Source organism: Tympanuchus pallidicinctus, unplaced genomic scaffold (genome assembly GCF_026119805.1).
Source record: "Tympanuchus pallidicinctus isolate F22 unplaced genomic scaffold, pur_lepc_1.0 scaffold6, whole genome shotgun sequence".
NCBI classification, from domain to species: domain Eukaryota; kingdom Metazoa; phylum Chordata; class Aves; order Galliformes; family Phasianidae; genus Tympanuchus; species Tympanuchus pallidicinctus.
In genome coordinates this window covers 9,931,606-9,953,061 of record NW_026294780.1, presented here as the reverse complement: position 1 = coordinate 9,953,061, position 21,456 = coordinate 9,931,606, and the positions used below count along the sequence as shown (strand labels likewise).

The 21,456-nt window shown below is 40.9% G+C and overlaps 1 protein-coding gene and 1 long non-coding RNA gene across 3 annotated transcripts in view; one reads left to right on the top strand and one right to left on the bottom strand.

Moving 5' to 3' along the window:
- Window positions 1-21,456, bottom strand: part of RPL31 (ribosomal protein L31) — a 662,822-nt gene that overhangs the window by 144,678 nt on the left and 496,688 nt on the right. The window lies entirely within an intron of this gene.
- Window positions 3,666-7,047, top strand: LOC128071826 (uncharacterized). The gene is made up of 2 exons (XR_008202016.1): window positions 3,666-3,903; window positions 6,772-7,047. It is a non-coding gene; the product is annotated as an uncharacterized LOC128071826 (long non-coding RNA).

The window sequence follows — 21,456 nt, the reverse complement described above, 5'->3', positions numbered from 1 at the left end:
TGCTGGCTCTAATCTGGCATTTGACTGGGACAGAGAGAGAGGGAAGGAAACTCTAAGCCAGTTAAAGTAGTGGATTATTGATGACAGAGGATTCACTGCTGATAGGGAAGCTGGAGTGAGCAGGCAGCAAGGCTGGAACACAGGGCAGCGCGCAGAGCAAAAAGAAGACACTGGATTTAGACACAAGCTGCCTTTCAGTATCGAAAGGGGGGCTTTAACAAAGGAGACAGACTGCATAGCAGGCTCTGATGTGAGACAACAGGGAGAAATGGTTTCAAAGTGTAAGAGGGGAGATTCAGGCTGCATGTAAGAAGTATTTTCCAGTGAGGGTGATAAGGCACTCAGGTTGCCCAGAGAGGTGGCAGCTGTCCCTTTCCTGGGCATATCTAAGGTTGGACAGGGCTCTGAGCAACTTGATCAAGCTGTAGGTGTCCCTGCTTGTAGCAGGGGAGTTGGACTGCATGATTTTTAGGGCCCTTTCTAACTCAAATGATTCTATGGTTGTATGATTCTATGATTTTACAGGAAGGTCTAACACACATGGAAGAAAGCTTGTCGGAACAATGATGTGAGCTTTCTAAGAGTACAGGACTGAGGAGCAGTAAAATTACATCCTACATACAAATGTAAAAAAAATCACACCAAGCTACTTGAAGAGGGATTTGAATTTGGCCAAGTAAACGATCCGAGAAGGGAAGAAGTCTTGCAAGACTTCCCTGCCTTCTTCTGCTCAGATAAACACTGGGTGGAGAACAGCACTGCAAATCACTAATAATTACAGAAACTCTGGCAAAGGCATCCAAGAAGATAATGTTATCTTGGGAAACAGGCAGCTGGGAGTGGGCTGGGGTTGCACAGACCTTCTGCAGCACAGCTGCTAATCAGGATAACCCCTGACAGTCGTTTTTAATGATGGATAATTTGAAAGAAATTGACTTTGTGAAAGTTCTGGAGCAACATTTAGTAGGGACATTTGGTTCTTTTCGTTTGCTTGCTCGGCTCTGAGCAGCACTCCAAGGTAGCAGGAACAGGTGACAGCTTTGAAGGGAGGAGTGGAAACCAGTTACCTTCACCAGCAAGCAATTTGGAAAGCAGAATGGTAAATTCACAGTTGGGATTAGTTTTCCTATTATACCTGATAGACTGGGGGAAGCTATTGATATGATTTCTTTAGTATGCTTCTAGGCAATAAAATCATTTCACTTCGAGGGTTTCTGTCCCGGGGTAGAGTTAGTTAAAACCAGCACTGCTCATACTTCTTAGATTATAAATCTGTTCCCGTATCTTCTTTGTCTGTCTCACAGATCCTGGCGATGCTACAGGTATGACTGAGCTGGCATCTGTCTTCCAAGTTGTTGATATTTTAGTATGAATTTCCATTTGGGGTGTGAATAGGACAACTTGCCTGTAGTGATGTGTTAAAAAATCATACTACAGTGTAGGTCATGATTAAGTTACAGTAAAATTACAGACTGTCTAGAAGAAAATGAGCAATCTCAGCTGTGAATATTGTAGAATGCATTATCTCCCAGATTTATTTATTTATTTCAGTACTGCCTGTTTAAAATTCTGCAGGGCTCCTTGAGCTGTATATAGGTGCTAATTTAAATCTGAAAAGGAAACAGAAAAAAAAAGTATGTTGAATTGTATTTGTGCATAGAATTTGCAAAATGAGATTGGATTTTGATCCACTTGTTTTTGTTGAGACAGTCAGTACTAGTAATAGTTTATCTTCAGAATAAGTTAAAGAAACTAAAATTTAAATAGCTTGGAAGCCTGATTTCCATTTTGATGATGGCTTTCTTAATGTAGAACCTTCTACTGATTTTCTAAGAGAATATATTGGCTATGTAGATACTACAATTTAAAAGCAACTCATTTTCTTTTATTTTTAATCAATTTGTAATCAACTTAGATACACAAAAATAAATTAGGTTTAGAGACTTAAGTGTTTATAGAGCATCCACATGTCTAGTCATTTGCCTATGCTGCCTTAAAGCTACACCTGTATGTAAACTACTCTGAGATGTGTGTAGCCAAACATTGGGAGTTTTTGAGTGTCCTAACTACAGATGCTGATTGTCTGTTAGCTTGCTCCATGGCCTGGTGCTGAGCTGATACAGCTGGAGGAAAATTCAAACCCCCACCTCATCACAACCTCATTTCAGGTCGTTATATAGAGAGATAAGGTCTCAGCTGAACCTCCTGCAGATTGAACAATCCCTGTTCTCTTAGCTGCTCCTCGTAACACTTGTATGCATAAGATATACTTCCCAAATTAGTATGAATAAGAGAGCACCAAATTTTGCCCTTCTGGGAGCTCTTATAAGCGACTGCTCATTGCTCTTGATCCTCTCTTGGTTGGAAGAGACACATAACGTTAGTGACCACCTCTTGAGCAGTGGGAGTCTTGGGCCACCAGAGGAAAGGTAGCACAAAATAAGTGATGACAGTAAATATAAAATCAAAATTGTCATCTTTTTGTGTATGAGCACGAAGTTCATTCACAAATTAATGGAGTCTTCCAGTTGGTCATCAACAAGCTGATGGTATTTGTTGAACATTTACTCTAAAGGGTTCAGTGCCTGAGCTCAGGCCATGTCTTTCTTATTTAGCAATGCAGATGCTCCCTCTAAGGGCCAGAGGTGCTGAGAAGGTCCACAGCACCTGGAAACCACCACAGCTAACTTGGTTGTCAGGAGGATGCAAAAAAAGACATTAGGATGCACATGGCTTGCTTGCAGCCTTTTGACTCTTGATGCCCACAGATATTGACTCCCTGGTGCCTGCAACAGGAACAGTGGGAAAGGCTAAATCAATTGTTGTGATTGTCACAGTCCCCCAAGACAGACAAGTTTGTACAGCCTGAATTAAGTGTAGGAGATAAGACGTGGGTGGCTATAACTAAAACACAGCCTCTCCAGCTTTACCAATGTCACAAAGGGTTGCAATTGTACCTGGGACCTGCACAGTAAATGACACTGTGCCACCGTTAGCATTTCTCCTGGTTGAGTCATGGGCATATCTACAAAAGGGAAAAGCTACCCATCCCTGCGAGGGAGATGGAAAGCAGGCTGCTGAGCTCTTTGTCCGCAGCTTGTGTGGTCACTGCTGAGTTTGGGTGACATTTTGAATGCACTGGGGAGGCTGGCTTATACCTGAGACTGTAGCTGTGCCCACACATCCTTAGGGAACTTTGAAATAGCAGAGATAATGTCAGCCCAGTTACCATATGCTTCCAGTCTGCCCGGGCAATGATTGTATAATAATCCCTAACAGAAAACTGAAGACGAGATTTCAAGTGGTTGCCAGAAAACAGTTTTTCACTTAGAGTGGCAATTCTGAATAAGGAAGCATCTGGCACATTTGATCAGGCAAAGAAAATTAGGTCACTCAGAAAAATATTTGATGTTCTTCCTGAGGAACATAATGCTAAAAATGCCTCTATCTACAACGGCAGAATTCTCTTCGGCACTGCTTCTCATATTATTATGTTTTGTATTGTTCTGAGTAACTACACTATACTTAGTACCTGTTAAATAGTAGAATATAGATTACGTAATTTATTATTTTCCTCCTGCCAGTAATTGGAGTTCAAAAGTAAAGAAGGTTCTTTCGGATGTTTTCTTTTTTTAAGGACTGTTGGATGCTTCTATAAGGTGTTTTTTAAATTACATTTTGAATGAAAAAGAAGGTAGATGATCTTTTGCCTCTTGCCTTTCTTCTCTTAGCTTTAAGCGCATCTCACTTATCTGTCATTCCTGGACAGTCAGCAGAGCAGTGCTTCACCTCAAGAGTCCCACAAGCAGTGGGGGAAGCTACTATAGAGCCTCCTGTTGGAATGGGTCAAAAGGGGCTGCAGGATGATCCCACTGTGTGCTAATATGCAGGAGGAATGGCTCAGTAAGGCACAGATTAATATTTCACCTGAATTTTTTCTCCTGGGAACCAAGTACCCAGTCTGTCCCAGGGAAATACCTTTCTGAGATACAGGATGTTGGCTAGTTTGGATGGAGCCCTGCGCAGCTCTAGTGGGTGGCAGCTCTGCCCATGGCAGGAGATTGAAACTCAATGATCTTTAAAGCCCATTTCAACCTCAGCCATTCTATGATTGATTCTATGATTCTATATTCATATCAACTGGGGGAATGAATACTGGTGTTAAAAGCGCTGAGTTGCCAACCTCATGTGTGGCTTGCAGTCTGATTTCTCATGGAATAAAACACATATCTCCATTTAGTTTACTTCCAAGAATATCTCCTCAAAAGAAGAAACCCAGAGATATTTTTTCAAGGAAAAAGCATAGTTAATTAATCTCAATTTTTCCAGCTTCCAAAAACCAGGAATGGAAGCAGTGACCACAGATTTTTCAGACCCTACAGACAAACTCCAGTCTGATTTAATGGCAAAGAACATCACTATTCCTACATTAATATTTCCAGCTGGTAAATGAATCAGATTTTGTGGCATTTTCATTTGATTGTGAAGACTTCGGGTAACTGAAAAGTAGCTCCAAGCTGCTATCCCAGTCAAATTTATTACAGTGTGGCACTATGACTGGGATAGTTACTACAAGCCTATGACTCTTCAGTTACCATATAAAGAACTGAAGTACTTGCATAATTGATATAAAAAGTGGTCATGGTTTTCAAAATAGTTTACATACAGAAATGGATGTGTCCTCGTTCCCTGGTATATTCAGTGTTGCAAACTTTATCAGCAGATAAAAGAAATGTTTGTAAGGCAAAAAATTTGCCCAAGGCCAAAGAGTAAGTTAAAACAGAAGGTGGATCAACCTTCAGGAGATTTCTGGCACTTAATCATAAACTTAGTTCATTGGTCCTGCCTCTTTCCAGATTCTCTCATTCAGCCTTTAATTTTGTGCAAAGGCTCTTCTGCCCTCATAAATCATAAATGAAAAAATGTGGAGAGGCTTCCTTACTTCAACAGCCTCAAAAGAGATTTCTAGCTTGAATTGATACTTCTGGGAGTGTGCCAGTGCAAAGAACCTGGCTTAAGATGGGGCTGAACAAAACAGGTTATCTCAGCTTCCCAGCACCCATCCCAATCTGGAAGAGCTTCTTCATCATGTGCTTGTTTTCCTTCTTTCAGGCTAATCATTTTATTCAATACAATCCTAATTCAGATGAGTCAATGTACTTTCTCCCTCTACACATGAAGTAGTATAGGCGGGTAAATGCTTGTGTTTGGCCGTTCTGGAGTCAGGTCTAGTTAACACCAGAGAGGGTTTGCCAGAATGGGTACATCCGTGTGCTGACAAAATCTCACACCATAGCCACAGCTTTTTACCTGGAAGAAGTGCTTTTTTTGTTCTGATCACAGATCTGGTACAAACTCTGTTGGCAAAAGCACATTTTTGCCTCTGGAAGCTGTGAAATGACTAGGAGTTTTACTGATATTTATTTTTAATCAGAAGAATGTCTTGAACCTGCGCTTTATACCAAAGGCCGTGAATACTGTAGCTTTGGACAGAATCCTATATTTTGCCACAGCTTCTAGAGAATGAGGCACCAAAAGAAACTGTATTTTATTCCTTATTCATTCTTTCTTTAAAAACAAACAAACAAACAAAAAAAATAAAAAGAAAACAAAAAAAAATCCCCGCATTTCTTTTGTAGCACGAGAACATTTTATTTCTTTCTTCTGTTCACCGGAAACCCTGCAAAAATGCAAGTCCAGGGAGCAGATGCCAGCTAATCCCAAAGTCTGTGCTAGGAACATGATGGTAACTCTCAGGGAGTTCAACAGAATCTAAATGTCTCTCTGGTTTTGTACAAGATTACACTCCCAGCAGATAAGCCCCTGCATTTTAACTTGGAAGCTCGAAAGGGATAAATAACGTCTCTGAAGCCAGCCAGGCAACAAACAGAATTTCTTAGTACAATACAATCTTGCTATGGGAGTTTTCTTGGGCGCACGTTTCCCATCAGGCATTATTATGCTGCTGTGTACATGGGGCTTATCTCTAAGCAAAGGTGGAATACTCAGCCATTGATACCCTGCAACTCACTGAAGTTTTAAGATGGATGAGGAAGGATTAGGTGAGCGATTTGATACCTGGCTGTTACTTACTACAAAAGTTTAAGGATCTGACATCACTATTTGTAATAAATGTTCTTGCTGTACTAAAGTGTGTACGTGGCAGGAGGGGAGAGGAAGAGGTGTCATGTAAATAACCAAGAGAACTCTAAATCACTCATGATCAATAATTCATTGTGCAGAAAAAAAGTAACAGACAACGCCAGCTGATGGAATAGTGCTTTGGTTACATTTTCTTTTGTGTCCCTGATGAAAGGTTTTTAACTCTGTCTTAACAGAGAGATTTGCTTTCTGTAGGGACATTCAGCTCCAGGCAAGATAGAAGGATGATCCCAAACCCAGTAACTGGGTCAAGTCTAATTATCATAGCTAATTTGCACATTTCATTTATGGTAAAGGAAATTTTGTCTCCAGGTAGGTGAATCCAATTTGGATTATCAAAGGCAGACTGAAATAGCTTCTAAACAGAAGGTAGAAGGTCTTTTGCTAGACCCTGTGACTGAAATATGAAGGCAGTATTAAAACTCCCATTCTGAACCAAATTCAACAATAAAATTAAACAAAGTTTTCACAAGCAGTGACACTAATTTCCAGTGTCCAAAACCTATGGTTCCCCTCTTGTTGGAAAGTCAGAAATGCCAAAAAGTCAACATATCTCAAAACTCTCAGAAATAAAAAGGAATCTCCTACTTCTTTTTTTTTTTTGTGCAGGACTGTGGGAATACAACAAAAACTGTACAGACCAGCAGCTGTGGAGCAAGGTAAATAGCATGAGAACCAAGGACACCTCTAAAAGAAGGAGGAAGGTCTCACGGCTCTATTGGACAAGCGCCTGCGTGAATGGGTGAAGAGTTTTTGTAGAATGCTCTGTTGACATGTAAAGGTGGATGGGAAAGTTGTAGGGGTGGATGGGAAAGCTAGAAAAAGAAAACTTGTGAAGGTATATAAGTGATGTGAGAACTTGTAATAAATGATTTGGATCGTTCACATCTGAGTCCGTGCATCAGACACTGCACAGAACAATAATACAAGGTACTGTCTTACAAATTTAACAACCTACTCTAGTTAGATATATCACCTTGGGTGAGGGCAAGCTTAAAATTTCAACGCAAGTTGAAGTAAGTTATTTTGACTCATAATCTGGTTTATTACTGGTTTATTACACTATTAAAAGCATTTCAGTATGTTCTACTCTGAAATAAAAGTCAAAACAGTATCACTAGTATTGAACATCCCGTGTCAATGGAAAAAAAAATTAGCTACCATCATCCCTAAACAGGACTGATAAACTAATCCAACCTTGGAGAACATTATTGGTTTTCTTGATTCAGCATTTCCATTTGGAAAACAGCTTTTCTGGATTTTAAAAGATGTTTTTCATCACCTGAAGCTGGAGGTGGAATGGCTGTTCATCAGTGAATTTTTTGCACTCTCTTTACGTTGCATTAAAACCAGCTCAGACGTGAAAAAGCAACAGAAAATCTCATGAAGAAAATGAATTTAATCAGTTTTTTTTTGTATACAGTAGAAAGTTTTTTTTCTTTATATAATCAATTTCTTCAATAGACTTTCCTAGAGTACAGGTTTGTTCCCATTCTGTCTCTCTGGTTGGATAACTAATAAACTCAAAGCCCCTCATAAAAATGGACACAGCTGTAAAAAGTGGAAATTTTTAACATTTTGGTACTCAGTATCATCAAATAGATTTACAGAAAAACATCCAGTGCTCTAGGATAAGCAAAATCCAATGCACATTCATAAATGTTCCTAAATGTAATATTCTGCGTGCATGTCAACTTTCTGAAAAAGGATGTGCATCTGGTACATTAGATGCAGAATTTTTTCTACTCAGAGAGTGTATACATATAAGTATTCAGCCCAGGTGCTTGGTGAGAGCAGACTCAATCAATATGTCTATGTGTTTTCCTCTACTTCATTTTTCCACTGGAAGGTATTTGTACCCTAACACGGAGATGTGGTAAAAGTATTCAAAACTCAAGTGCAGCTCTACACAATAGAGGCTTTTGAAAGGGAAGAAGGAAAAAGGGAAAGGAAAAAAGGAACAAAAGGGAAGGGAAGGGAAGGGAAGGGAAGGGAAGGGAAGGGAAGGGAAGGGAAGGGAAGGGAAGGGAAGGGAAGGGAAGGGAAGGGAAGGGAAGGGAAGGGAAGGGAAGGGAAGGGAAGGGAAGGGAAGGGAAGACCAGCATTACAGATTTTTTCATATGAAATTTATGGAACTGAGTGCTGAGAAATCAAAGAGATTATGTGAAAAGTTTTGTTGTTGTTGTTGTTACAAAGAAGACTAACACTAGACGTGTATTTCATCTCTGTTTATCATGAAGTCCAAGGATATTCGATTTTAACACCTTAGGCTAATTTCTGCCTCCTGACTTCTTCCTTTATTCAGAAGCAAGTGGAAAGACAGCTGGGCATGCTGTCATGCCGGGAGTCTCAGAAGGTATCAGCTCTTTCATTAATTACTTCTTTGCTCTCCCTCTGCTTTATGTTAAAAACAGCCTAGTTGAGTATTTAGAAGTTGCATAGGCTTCAGTGAAAACGTGCTTATGGGACCCTTTAAACTGTCAGGTTACATCACATAAAATGAGGGGATCATATTCAAACAATTGTAAAACTATTTTCTTGCCCGAAAGAGCACACCATGATGCCATTTAGCTCGAACCTGAAGCTATGGGTATCCTGCTGTGGTATCATGTGCAGCAAGCACATGTGATTGTTCTCCTGAGGCATTTGTTACATGCATCTTGTTAACCCTAGTTTAGTCAAAATAACTGCCTTCACTGCTGCTTGACCTATTTTAGCATAATTTAGCCTTGAACGTGGTTCATTTCAGTTTCAGTAACTTATTCAACTGGCATTAATAGCATGGGAACTTAAAATGGAACCATAAGAGTTCGAAAATATCATTCTTATTAACTCAACAGTTTGGTTTCAGTAATTTATGCATCTTTCAGAACTGACCTAATACTTACACGTACGTGAAATAGCAAGCAGTAATCAATCTCAGACTTAAAAGATCCTTTTCCTGGTAACAAATCAGACTTTTCCCAGGCTTTGGAAAAGAAAGCATTTATAATAGTTCTCTAAGCCTTGTTAAAAGCTGCCTCTATAGGAGTTGTAAAATTACACCATTGCTAAAAGTGAAATGAGGACTTACTGCCCTTTCTGCAACTGCAAAAATTGAGTAAGATTTGTTTAAGGCTTGAGCACTAATCGTGAGATCAAGCTGCCTCATTACTATCTGCATTGGGATCTCAATACCATTTGGGCATCTGCCCAAAAAGCCCCTGGATCTCACCAGGCACCTCTTGGTTGGCCTAGGAGCTGCTTTGGGTCAGGCTAGGCACTTGGATGCCCAAGGGCATCCAGTTGGCAAATCCATGGCATGGGGATGGAGTTTGGCGCTGGGAGCTGCAGCAGTGAGGGATTGGGCAGTGCCTCTCAACAATTGCTAAGAATTGTGAAATGTAAGCCAGAAACATATGGAATCATGTACTAAAATCTGGTTCAGGACAGTTCTGTACAAGTACTATAACTACCATAAGCCTCATACTTTGGTACAGTGTTTTGGGTTTTTCAAGGATCACTGTTTAAGGCCGGGCACGTGCTTACAGACTGCTGAAATGGGGTTGTAGAACACAGCACCAAGTCCTTGCTTCAGGGAGTGTTGCACAGTAAGCTGTTAGGGTCCCAACTATCGTGTCTTGCACTGACTCTCCATGTGATAAGGCAAGATCCACTTTGGAAGTTTTAAGGGAATATAATTCAGCTAGGAGTAGAGACAGGAGGCAGAGGTAACCAACACCGTGACTATTCTTTCAATCCCTCAGGCTTAAATTAACCTGACATAATTCAAGACCTATCACAGCTTCTCTCACCTGCAATCTTCTGCTAATTGACTCACATCAATGCACACAGTTTGGGTCTCCAGGTGTGCAGGGGACTCTTGGTCCCAAATGCTCATCCTCAGGAGTGCAGGTCCATCTGAGCTGGGTTGGGAGGAGGGAGCCAGAATGATGCTCAGCACACCGTGCAGCAGAAGGGCTCTGCAGGAACTTGATGTGAAGTCGAACTTGACTTCGCTTGTCAGCCAGCTCTGTGTGACTCACCGAAGGTGCTGAACAGACTAACGAGTGGGAGGAGGAAACGGGGGGGGGGGAAAGAGGAAGAAAGGGAGACAGGCAGCCGAATGAAACTAGGAGCGCTGATTTATGACCAAAGAAAAGTCTGTTTTTCAGAAAGTTATGCTAGTCCTTTTCCAGCTCTAATATGACTGACATACAATCCAAGATCTCTGAGGTTTTTGCAAAAAAAAAAAAATATGAATCAGAACTTTTAGCTGAAATGAGATAATAACACTTTTAACCTGATCATTACGATGGAACTCCGGGGGTTTGATTTATTCAGCTGTCATTTACTGCACATCCTGAACGTAACAGAAGACATGTTGGAGCTGCAACCTTTATTTAGGGCTTGTTGGCATGATTTCATTTTATACCAGCCTCCTGGGAGTTATTTTTCATCTTTAGGCAGTTGCTGCTGCTAACGGGAAAAGGGAAAACCCTTTCTTTATTAGCTCCTTGTGCAGGTGGTTGTGAAGAAAGGTGGAATTGGGGTCTGCTAGGGTGAGATCTGGTATGTCATGGGGGATTTTTCCTGACCTGTGTTGGGAAGGAAACACTGCAGCGGTGGGTTTTGTCAAAGCATCACAACTGTGGAGTAGAAGAGAATCCTTTGGACTTTTTCTCTTTTGAAGATACTGCAAAAGAGTGAGTACATACTTAATATTGAGCCAGATTTTTTGCTGGCGTTGAAAAGAGGATATTTGCCCCAGGGAATTGTGATCAGCAGTGGCACATGAGATGCCTCTAAAGGCCAAAAGTCATGTTTATTGTTTTTCCTGGAGAAGTTCCCTGCATCCTGACATGGCCGCTTTCCCCACTCTCCTCATCCTGCTTTCAGTCTCGCCCAGCTCTCCTGGGAGCAGTCCTTCATTGGAGATCACAAGTTTGCCAAACTCTGCCGTGGTGTTGAGATGCACACACACACAAAAATGTATTGTTGAGATAATTGTGCACACTTGAGAACTTGTTTTGAGATTTATGTCCCAGTGCACGTAAATAAAAGGTCACAGAGTCTCATTATGGCACAAAAATATCCCTGCCTGCAGCTGCCCCCATATGAACTCTTTGGGGGGGGGTTACTGTGAGGTCCCCCCATCAGACTCCCACAGGGCACCCCGTGAGCACTGTGAAGTGGCTTTTCCCTCCAATGAAGGGCTGACATGAAGGTACGTCAAAGAAAACAATGAATGCCTCCTGCTCTGACCTACATATTTCATTCAGAGAGACTCGGCTACATCTGCTAGATCGCTTGGAACAACTGTTACCTTTTAGAAATGAAAAATCATTTCTTCAGGGAATCAGATAGGGAAGGGGGAGTGGGGGGACCCCATAGTGGCCTGCTAGGGCACAGAACATTTAAACTGCACTGTATTGATTGTAGTTTATGATTGAATGCAATCATTACTGTGCCTATATTTTTCTATTTCAATGAAACCATCAGGCAGTGAGTCATGCTGTGCATGTAACCTGGAGGAAAGTGCAAAGAGGCTGCCGAGGAGCAGCAGCACAAAAGTACCATTGGCATCGTTTCCCTAGGAGAGCAGGGCTCTGGACAATTTCCACACTCTATTGCTGTTTTTCTATTACATGCATTCTCCACTAAAATGTGTAACAGAATTGAGGACACAGTTATGAGTAAAGAGCCTTCTCGCACATGCTGTTCCATAATTAAAGAACAGCTATAATAGAAAGCCTACTTTTCCTTCTTCTTCTTTTTTTTTTTTTTTTTTTTTTTTTTTTTTTCTGCATTAATGAGCTCAAATTCTTATAGTCATTAAAAGGGCATATGCTTTTTTTTTTTCTAATTTACAGATTAAAAAACTCAGAGCAGATCAAGAAGATGGCTGAAGTTTGAACTCTTTAGTGAAAGAAGATGCACTACCATTAGCAACAAAACAATTTTAATTAGCCCACTCCTGGATACGCAGTGACGCAAGCCAAATGCATAGAAGTTTGGAAAAATGGAAGATATTATGCTCTTGGCTTGCTAAAGAGTGTTCAAATCCACAAGAAATGAAAAACTTTCAAAGTATTTTCACTTACAATTTTTCATTACCTGTATTTTATTACATCCATTTTTATTTCTTTTGTCACTGAAGGTTTCAAAAAGTGATTTGGAGATGTCCCCCTCCCCACCTTAATTGTGCTTCTCTCACTTCAGCTCAGTGGATGGAGCATACTGTTAATAAGCTGAAGAGGAGAAAGTCAGCCTAATTAGTAATGCCTCGTTGCATTAGGAATCAAAGTCTGTGGCAACCAACCTGTGGAGACGCAGTGGGAAAACATGATTGCTGTTTGATTCAGCTGCACCAGGCATTGAGTTAAGATTATAGTCTCAGAGATAGGTGGCCTGCTTGGGAGAGCGAGCAAGGAGCATGGTCCTGAGTGCACTGAGTGGGGTCTCAGCAGTGCGTGAGCAGTGTCAGCAGTCCTCTCTTTTGTGGCTGAACCAGGGGAGCCAGGAATCTCAGCTGTGTTGTATTAAAAATCATGATTTAAACAGTGCAGTCAGCAGGACGAGGGGAGCGATCATCCCTCTGTACTTAGATCTGGTGAGGCCACACCTTCAGTACCACGTTCAGTTTTGGGCCCCTCATTACGAGAAGGACATCAAGACCCTAGAGCACATCTAAGAAGGCAACAAGACTGTGAGGGCTCTGGAGCACAAGTCTGATGGGGAGTGGCTGAAGGAACTGGGATTGTTCAGCCTGCAGAAAAGAAGGCTCAGGGGAGACATTATTGCTCTCTACAATGACCTGAAAGGAGGTTGTGGCAAGCTGGGGTCAGATTCTTCTCCCAGGTAACAGTGATAAGATGAGAGGAAATGGCTTTTATGTCGTGCCAAGGGAAGGTCAGGTTGGATATTAGGAAACATTTCTTCTCAGAAAGAGCGGTGATGCAGTGGTCCAGGGAAGTGGTGCAGTTACCATCCCTGGAGGCGTTCGTGAACAGTGTGGATGCGGCACTGAGGAATGTGGTCAGTGAGCATGGTGGCAATGGACTGATGGTGGACTAGATGATCTGAGAGGTCTTTCCCAGCCTTTATGATTCTATGATTTCCCAGAAATTTCATCTCTGTGACATGCTATATCCCAAAACCATCCACTGTGCACAACAGTGCAATGGCTTGCCTTTTGCCCCAGTCTGGAAAGAGTTAAAGAGAAAGGCTAATTGCAACACAGGGTAATTGCATGCTGGAGCAGGCTAAAAGGTAAGTCCCTGTTTCTACTCCCCTGCTTGCCAAGTTACATGAGATGTGGTTAATGGAGAGCACCTGTGGAGATACTGTGGTAGTGTTTGGTGGCAATGAGGTTATACCTGTTTGTATACAGGTATAGAAAGCTTTTTACCAATCATCAGGTAGATGATTGCATGATTTAGCATCAGATGCTAATTGCTTTTTTTTTTTTCAGAAAAAGAGAAAAACCTCTCCAATCCCAGAGCCATCCTCAGGAGGAGCAGTCAGCACTGGGTGCTCTCAGAAGCCCACACAGGCTGACATATCCTCTTTTAACCTGCAGAGACATTTAATACCTGCTGAGGTGTGATTTGTATTATTTTTGTCTCTTGGGAGATTAAACCTATTTTTACGTCAGTTTTTTTTTTTATTTTTCTGGGGAGTGCTTTAGACTTCTAGCTCTGAAGCAGTTTTTTGCTATCCCATTATACATTATGTGCTTTGAGGTGTTCACATCAACTGGAGATTAAATGGACCTTGTAAGTCTAGCAGGGGTAGCACTGCTAGTATGTGATGCAGCTTCCTTTCATGGAGACCTTCTCCCCGTTACCAAGAAGGATAGACTTGGACACTCTCAGCAGAGGGTAGGTTTGATTTTTCACCCATATTTTTTTAGCAAAGCAGTGCAAGGTGACATTCTGCACGTGCAGAGTGGTTAAGCCAAGTAATATGATTCAGAAATAGAGATAAATCCAAAGAGAATTTTTAAAAAATAAATCACTGTATGACAAGCAGTGTTATTCTTTTGAAGGATCTCTGTCTGTGTGAAAAAACGTAGTCAGTCACCGCTAGCTGAATAAAAAGACCTTCACCCAGTGACTCTGCAGAAAGAAGGGCTGGCATTTTGATAGCAAAATCTTTCTGGCTTTTTGAATGCTATGTTGCATGGAAACGGCATGAAACAGAAATATGAAGGCAGGAACCAGAGAAGTTGATAAATAAATGAACTGAGAATTTTATATTTTTCTTTTACCCTGGGGCAAAATTTCCTTTTACAGCTGTCACACGCCACTGACCCCAGGGATGACCCAAGCAGTCCCCATTGCCACCAGCTTACTCCTGTCCTAGGCTGGCAGCTAGAAACCTTATTATCTTGCTGGGAGACAGAGAATAGTTGAGATAGATGTCATTGTGATGGCAGAATATCCATAATAACAGCATAAAAGTCCTCTTTTCCCTCTGAACTGAATTTTAAAGAGGTATTTGATACTTATTGGGAAAATGCTTCCACCTTGAAGACACAAATGGATGGTAATGGTAGTCTGCATACTTAAATGTACAGATGTTATGTATTTAATAGTGCTTGCATCTCAAAATCTGAGATTTGTCAACACTGTCACCATCCTACAGTGGCTCCACAAGAGATAAATACCTCTGGCCCAAAGCATTCTGAAGCAGCTTTGGTATTTGCATTAAATTCCTTTTCGGATTGATTTCCTTGGGAGCAGCATTTCACAAAACCCCTTCCTTTGTTAAGTGGCAATGTATCACAAGAGCACAGGCATTTGGATCTCATTCACAACAGCAAGATTTTACTTGGTGACAAAACAGGGCACCACCTTGGCCCATTCTGTTTTTCCTTCAGATGAGTTGGATGTTATGAAGTAATTTATAGCATTTACTTTTGCTTTTATGTTTTGTGTGCCCTTTCCTCATAAATGCAGTATACTATGGTAGTCTTAAAGCCTCTTCTGAATTGAGGCAAACACTTTTCAGGTTAAAAAAAAATTATATCTGAAGTTATTCATAATCTCTAAAAAGTAGCTATATTTAATGCAAGGGAAAATATTTTCCTTCTATGTTACTATCGCACAGCATTTCCAAAGAGAAGTTGATATTTAACTCTGATATTTCACTAAAGCCCAGCACTCTCCAAAACTGAGTTGATCAGGAAAATACTGGCGAAAACATACTCACATGCCTCAGAATGATCATTTGGCTATTAGAATAGCAAAATACACCCAACACTGGGACATCTCAGCCATGCACCATCCATGTGTTTGTGGATTTGTGTATACACATGTATGCAACGTTTTGGTCCCCCTTTGACATTAAATTTGTTGATGGATAATGACTGCTTTTATCTCTGGGTACTTCGATACTGTACTCCAGTAACATATACAATATGAAGAGGCTAATTTTTGGACACCTCACTTAAGCTGTGAGTTTTTGCAAGTCTACTCTGCACCCTGAGCTATGAGAAGAGTGGTTGAAAACTAAGCTAGCTGCATGAACAAAGATGTCTGAGAGCATATCCTTTTAAAAATACTTTCCTGGGTCAGAAAAAGGCAAAGTTTTGTCCTGCTCTTCACTAGCATATTTTATGTGATCATAGAATCATATGATCATTGAGGTTGGGAAAGACCTCTCAGCTCACCCAGTCCAACTGTCAGCTCATCCCACCATGCCCACTGGCCATGTCCCTCAGTGCCACATCTACATCCCTGAACACCTCTGGGGATGGTGACTCCACCACTTTCAGGGCAGCCTGTGCCACTGCCTCATGACTCTTTCTGAGAAGAAATTGTTCCTAATATCCAACCTGAACCTCCCCTGGCACAACTTAAAGCCATTCTCTCTCCTCCTATCACTGTTACCTGGGAGAAGAGGCTGACCCACTCCTCGCCACAACCTCCTTTCAAGTGCCAGTGGTGAGCTGACCACCCCCATCCTCTCCTGGGGGTGTACCTACCCAGAGGAGCAGTCAGTGGCCCCTGTTGCACCTCCTGCCTGTTAACAGAGCACAGAGCCAGATGTTCTGCCCTCTACCTCACCCCACTTCCAGCACCCATTGCGTATTCCTGGGATATCCACATAAATGCAGTTTTTCCTTATATCAGTGACACGATGTTCTCTGCAGGATTTTGTCACTTTAATATTCCTCAGTGTGCCTCCAAATGCATGTTCATTTTTCTTACTTCTAGAGAGAACGGCTTGGCCCCTCTTCTTTATCACCTAGAAAGATTAAATTAGTTTCACTACTGATAGTAGACAAGATATACTTCATATTCCAGAGGCAATCTGACTACAAGACCTGAACTGAGCAAGAGTAATTCAATTGACTTCACTGAAGCTGCACTAATTTAGATCAACTATAAATTCATCTTTTCTTGTGAAATATGTCTAGGAGTGACCTTGCAGTGCCCAAATGACTGAGTTAATTCTGGGCAGCATTTCACCCTCAAAATAATGCAGAAATTGGAGAACTCCTTTTTTTTTTTAATGTAATTTTTTATTTTATTTTATTTTAGGAAATTGGTTGAAATTTTGCATTTCCTCCTTCACAGAGAAAGTAAAAGGCAATGCTGGAATAAAGATGAGGGCAGAATTAGGTCAATGTCTTACATCATCTACATTCTAACTACAATTAATCCATGATGCTTTTAAGATACAGACGAGGAAAACAGTATGTTTTTTGCGATATTGTTCTTTCCTCTTCATGTCTATTCCCTTCTTTTCACAGCAACTTTTTTATTCCCTTCAAAGTTGTTTTGTTTCTGTAAAAAGAAGAAAAAATCCCACTGTATACTTTATTGATTATTAATATGAAATACTGCAGAAGTTCACAGACCCAGGTGGCTGCATAAAGACTGAGAGGCTGCAGCAGAGATCTTTGCAACCCTTTCTTAAGCCATCCATGTTTCATTTACCTGTTGAAGGTCACAGCTCTTGACAAGAGAGCCAGTTCGATTACAAGGAGACTATTACATGTTTCTAGAAAGACAAGGGGAAAAAAAAAGAGCGCAGGTGGTTTTCTGAAAGGATCATCCAATATACCTAGGCCATATCAAACCCGGCCAACCAAACCTGGGTGTGCCATGCTGTCAGCAGTTTACTTACCATCATAATGGAAATCCATAGATGTTGGCTCATTCAAACTCAGTGCTGCTATGCTATCTGGGACAGCAATGGCAAAGGCCCCAGACAGTATGGAGCTTCCTGGCATTCCTATGGCAATGTGAAGAGGCCCTGAGGGGTACTTGGGAGATTGGGGAGAAGAATATACATTTTTTTCTATATAAATGCTGTATATTCTTAGAAAAACAAATCAAACAATTCAGCAAAACCCGACTTTACTTACTGACCTTCCTCTGACAAAAGGTTGCACCAGCATCCCCTTCAATCTGACAAATGAATTCAGATCACTTAACTTAAATAAAGGAATACCTAACCTAACCTAGCTCCTTTTTAATCAGAGAAAGAAAGCACTTACTGTAATTTAAGTAAAAATCAGTGCATAAAAATCGGCTTATAAGTAAGTGTCTCTGCAGTGCCAATTATTTTTACAACATTTCTGACTGTTGAAATCAATTCCAGTTGGAAATCAAGATGCACAGTCCTATAGAGTGAAATCTGGGATACATTTTTTTCTCACCACTGCAGAATTTTATGGCCATATCTTTTCTCTGGTCTTTTTTTGTTTTTGTTTTTGTTTTTTTTTCTGCTCGTATTGAGTCCCAACTAATGAAAGTTCTAAATAGAGGTATGATTAACAATGCAAACTTAAGAAACTGTATGTAAACTACCACAAGAAGAACAGATCAGAGAGTTACGCTCACCAGAAACTCAATCAACTGTTGCCAACCACTACACACAAGTAATGATTACTGCATTTTTCTCATTAGAAAGGCAGCTGTCATATAGCTTACGGTTTGGACAGAAAGAAATAAGTTAGCATATTGCTTAAGAGCTGTCTGCTATATCCCTAAATGTGAGTCTTTTCCTGTGTTTTGCCAAAAATATGCTAGAACATAAAATCCTTCATTCTGCAGAATAATAAATGTCATGTTTCCATTTCCCAGTGTCTTGTCAGACTGTTTAAGATAATCAGGATCAAATAAGACACGGATGGTGAGCTCAGGACCTCAGACTTCGAAGTGGTGGTTTTGACACTGATAAGGGCAAGTGAGAAGCTGAGAAAAGACTTTAATGCTGGGTAGCACAGCTGAACCCATCTCAGGGATCTGGTTCATAGCTTCAAGCCACAGCTTTCAATAAGAAGCTACCGATAGAACCCTAGAACTCTGCTATCAGACAATAACACCTAAGGATTGTAGCAGGCATACATATGGGAGCCAAAGTAATTTGCCTGTATGCTTAAGCAGGGGCATGTAAATCAGGCCTCCCTTTGGTGTCATGTGCAGGAGGACAACTCATCTGTTATGAGTTCTGAATAATCCTAGCAAAAGAAATGCAGAAGTAAGTTTTCAACGTGCTGCTTGTTTAACCATACCAACCCCTGTTACAAGGAATGGATGAATGCTTCCAATGACTTTCTGCAGACAGAGTGAAAGTAAGGCTGCTTAGCGCTCATTACAGCAGGGACAAAAACAAGGATATTTCAACTATATTTTATCCATAACGCCTGCAAGTTCTCTTTAAAGCACTTGGCAGCCTATACTTCAACAATAATGCTGATTCATGGATGGGTAATGTAAAAGCAAATTCACTTCTGAGCCCCTTTTCCCCATCATTCTTTACCATTAGTTCTTCCACAGTCACTCTAGTCATCTCCTGTATCTGATAACACAGATTATCTGAGCATTTGTTTTCAGAGGATGGTACGTTCAATCAAGTTATTTATGGAGAAGGCCACTCCTGCACAACTGCTATACATTGTCAGGTAGAAAGAATCTGTGTCTCTTGCATGTAACATATGCATGTAACAACATTATATTATGAGAAGTAAATTATTATCACCAAATTGCGTGAAGAAGTAAAACCTAGTTTGCAAATAACTTGACCAAAATCTGAACAGTGCTGGTGCTGGATTCAGTGAACACAATGATGCTGAATTTAGTGGAATTCTACCACCTTGTGTGGAGTTTTACTGGGAGTCTTCTGTTCTGTCCTATCCTTCTCTCACTGTATTCAGTGCTATAATGTCTGAACCCATAAGGCTAGCTCTGAAAAAATCTGTCAGCTTGAGATGAGATACTCAGTGGGATTTTCAAAAGAGCTTATGTGTTTTTTTTACCTTGGCGTTTATAAAACTGCCACATTGACAAGAATGATTCCCCCAGTTTTTTGATACCATATGGTCCATGTGTTGTTAGGAGGCCATCTACTGTGTTTCCTTGTTAGTCATTCAACTACATATTGTGTCCATCTGCAGCTCTCATATGTAGCTTCACTGTAATTGCCCTTTTCAGAGTACTGCGTTTCATTCTGCTTTGTGCTGGCTTGCAGTAATGTTCTTCCTTTGACATGCTTCACCACATACTTCTTAAGAAGTGCAGTAGTGCCATGCTGAATGGTACAGTAGATGCAGAGAGCTCACCCGTGACGTACAATAAACCGAGGAGCAGTGCTACGATCACATCCCACGCTCCAACCTGGGCAGGAGAGGCAGTGTAAAGGTCAGACACTGCACTCTGGTGTCAGCAGAGTGAGCAGAGTTACCAGGAGGAAGATTCCCCTCTGCCAGGGCTCCACAAATCCTGCAGCACAGCACTGGCTTTGGGGATAATTTGAGAATGACACAATTTGTATTCTCAAAGATCTCATTACACATATTGCTCATTTAACCTTTAAAAAAGCTGGAAGAAAGTATGCCAATGGATTCTGGCTGATAAATATCTAAATTAAGTAAATTTAATTAAAAACTGTTGTAAATGTCATCTAATCTGTGGATGCTGTGACAATACCGGTTGTAGCTTTGAACCAGTTTCAAAATGCATAAAGATATCCTTACATGAGTTTGTACTGAGTGGTTTCTTTACTCTTTGTTTCACAAGAAAAGGCAGGTTGGACTTTTACTGCTCAGTAAAAGTACTGAACTTTCTTGTGCCTTGTTACTGCCAGGTGATGCTGGCTGGACCAGTGCTTTCTCTCTGAAGTCATTGAATGTTTTTTTGCCAGATAAAAGATGTGGGAGGAAAGAAAGATTTATGTTAAGTTTCAGCTAGGGAATCCTATTTCTCAGTATGCAGGAAATGAAAAGATCAGTGCATCTTTTTCAGCTTCTATTCTGGCCACATCATCAGCCCCTCTGTTACTTTAGTGCACACCAGTGGTATCTGCTCAGTAGGGAGCACGGCTTGATGAATTTAGCAAAATCTTGTTGGCTGACCTTTTCGCGCTGGAGACATGATTTCATTTCTGTTGTCTGAAAATGAGCACCAACAAGACAAGTTATTTCCATGTCCCAGCTGGAATATCGCAGTGCTAATGTATTTCCAAACATTTCTTTATCTGTACAAAGCTATTAGTTTCAGATCTATCTAAGAACAATACCGTTTCTCTTTTTTCTGCTTTCTTCACGTGCCAGCAAAAGTCACAAGATTTTGCTCCATTATTCCATTCAATCTTTAACTGCAAATATCAAACTAAAAACTGCTTTTTGGAACAGCAAGGTAGGAAAGCTCACAGAGGTGTACTGTCATACCAATGCTAAGCATAAGCAGAAACCAGCTCAAGAATTATTTCACTTGCAGTATCCGCAATGTGTAGGATCCCAGACAGGCAAGCTGAGCAGAGCACCGGTGACATGAGCTCAGCCATTATACTCCATTAACTGCCCAATATTGCTGCCAAATTAGTTCTTCTGGTTTAATTACTCCTCAGTTTGTGCCACTAAACCTCAGATTTAAAAGTTCTATCCTATTACGGAAGAGTTTTGGTTTGGTTTTCATGAAAGCGAAAGGGATCATCCAGCAGAATGGTCTTAAAGAGTGATAGGGCAAAGCTACAGCAGCAGAGCTGACATGCTGTTCTTCAGGGGTACCCAGTGGCCAGGGAAGTAAAGGAGTAACAAACATCTATAGCAGAACAGAAGCAGCAACCAACATTAACAAGAAGAATATCTTATCAGACTTGCTGTCACATTGTCCTTCGTGGAGGTGTCAAAGAGAAGCCCACACTGAGGTAAGACAGGCATCTTTTGTACTATTTCAACAGGTGACGAGTGCCTAAGTGGCTCTTGTGCTTTTGCTAACATTCTCCTGCAATGCAGCCTTCAGCAAAGTGGTCTATGAATCCCAAAGAAACCCAAGAAAGATGTAAAAAATGTTCAGA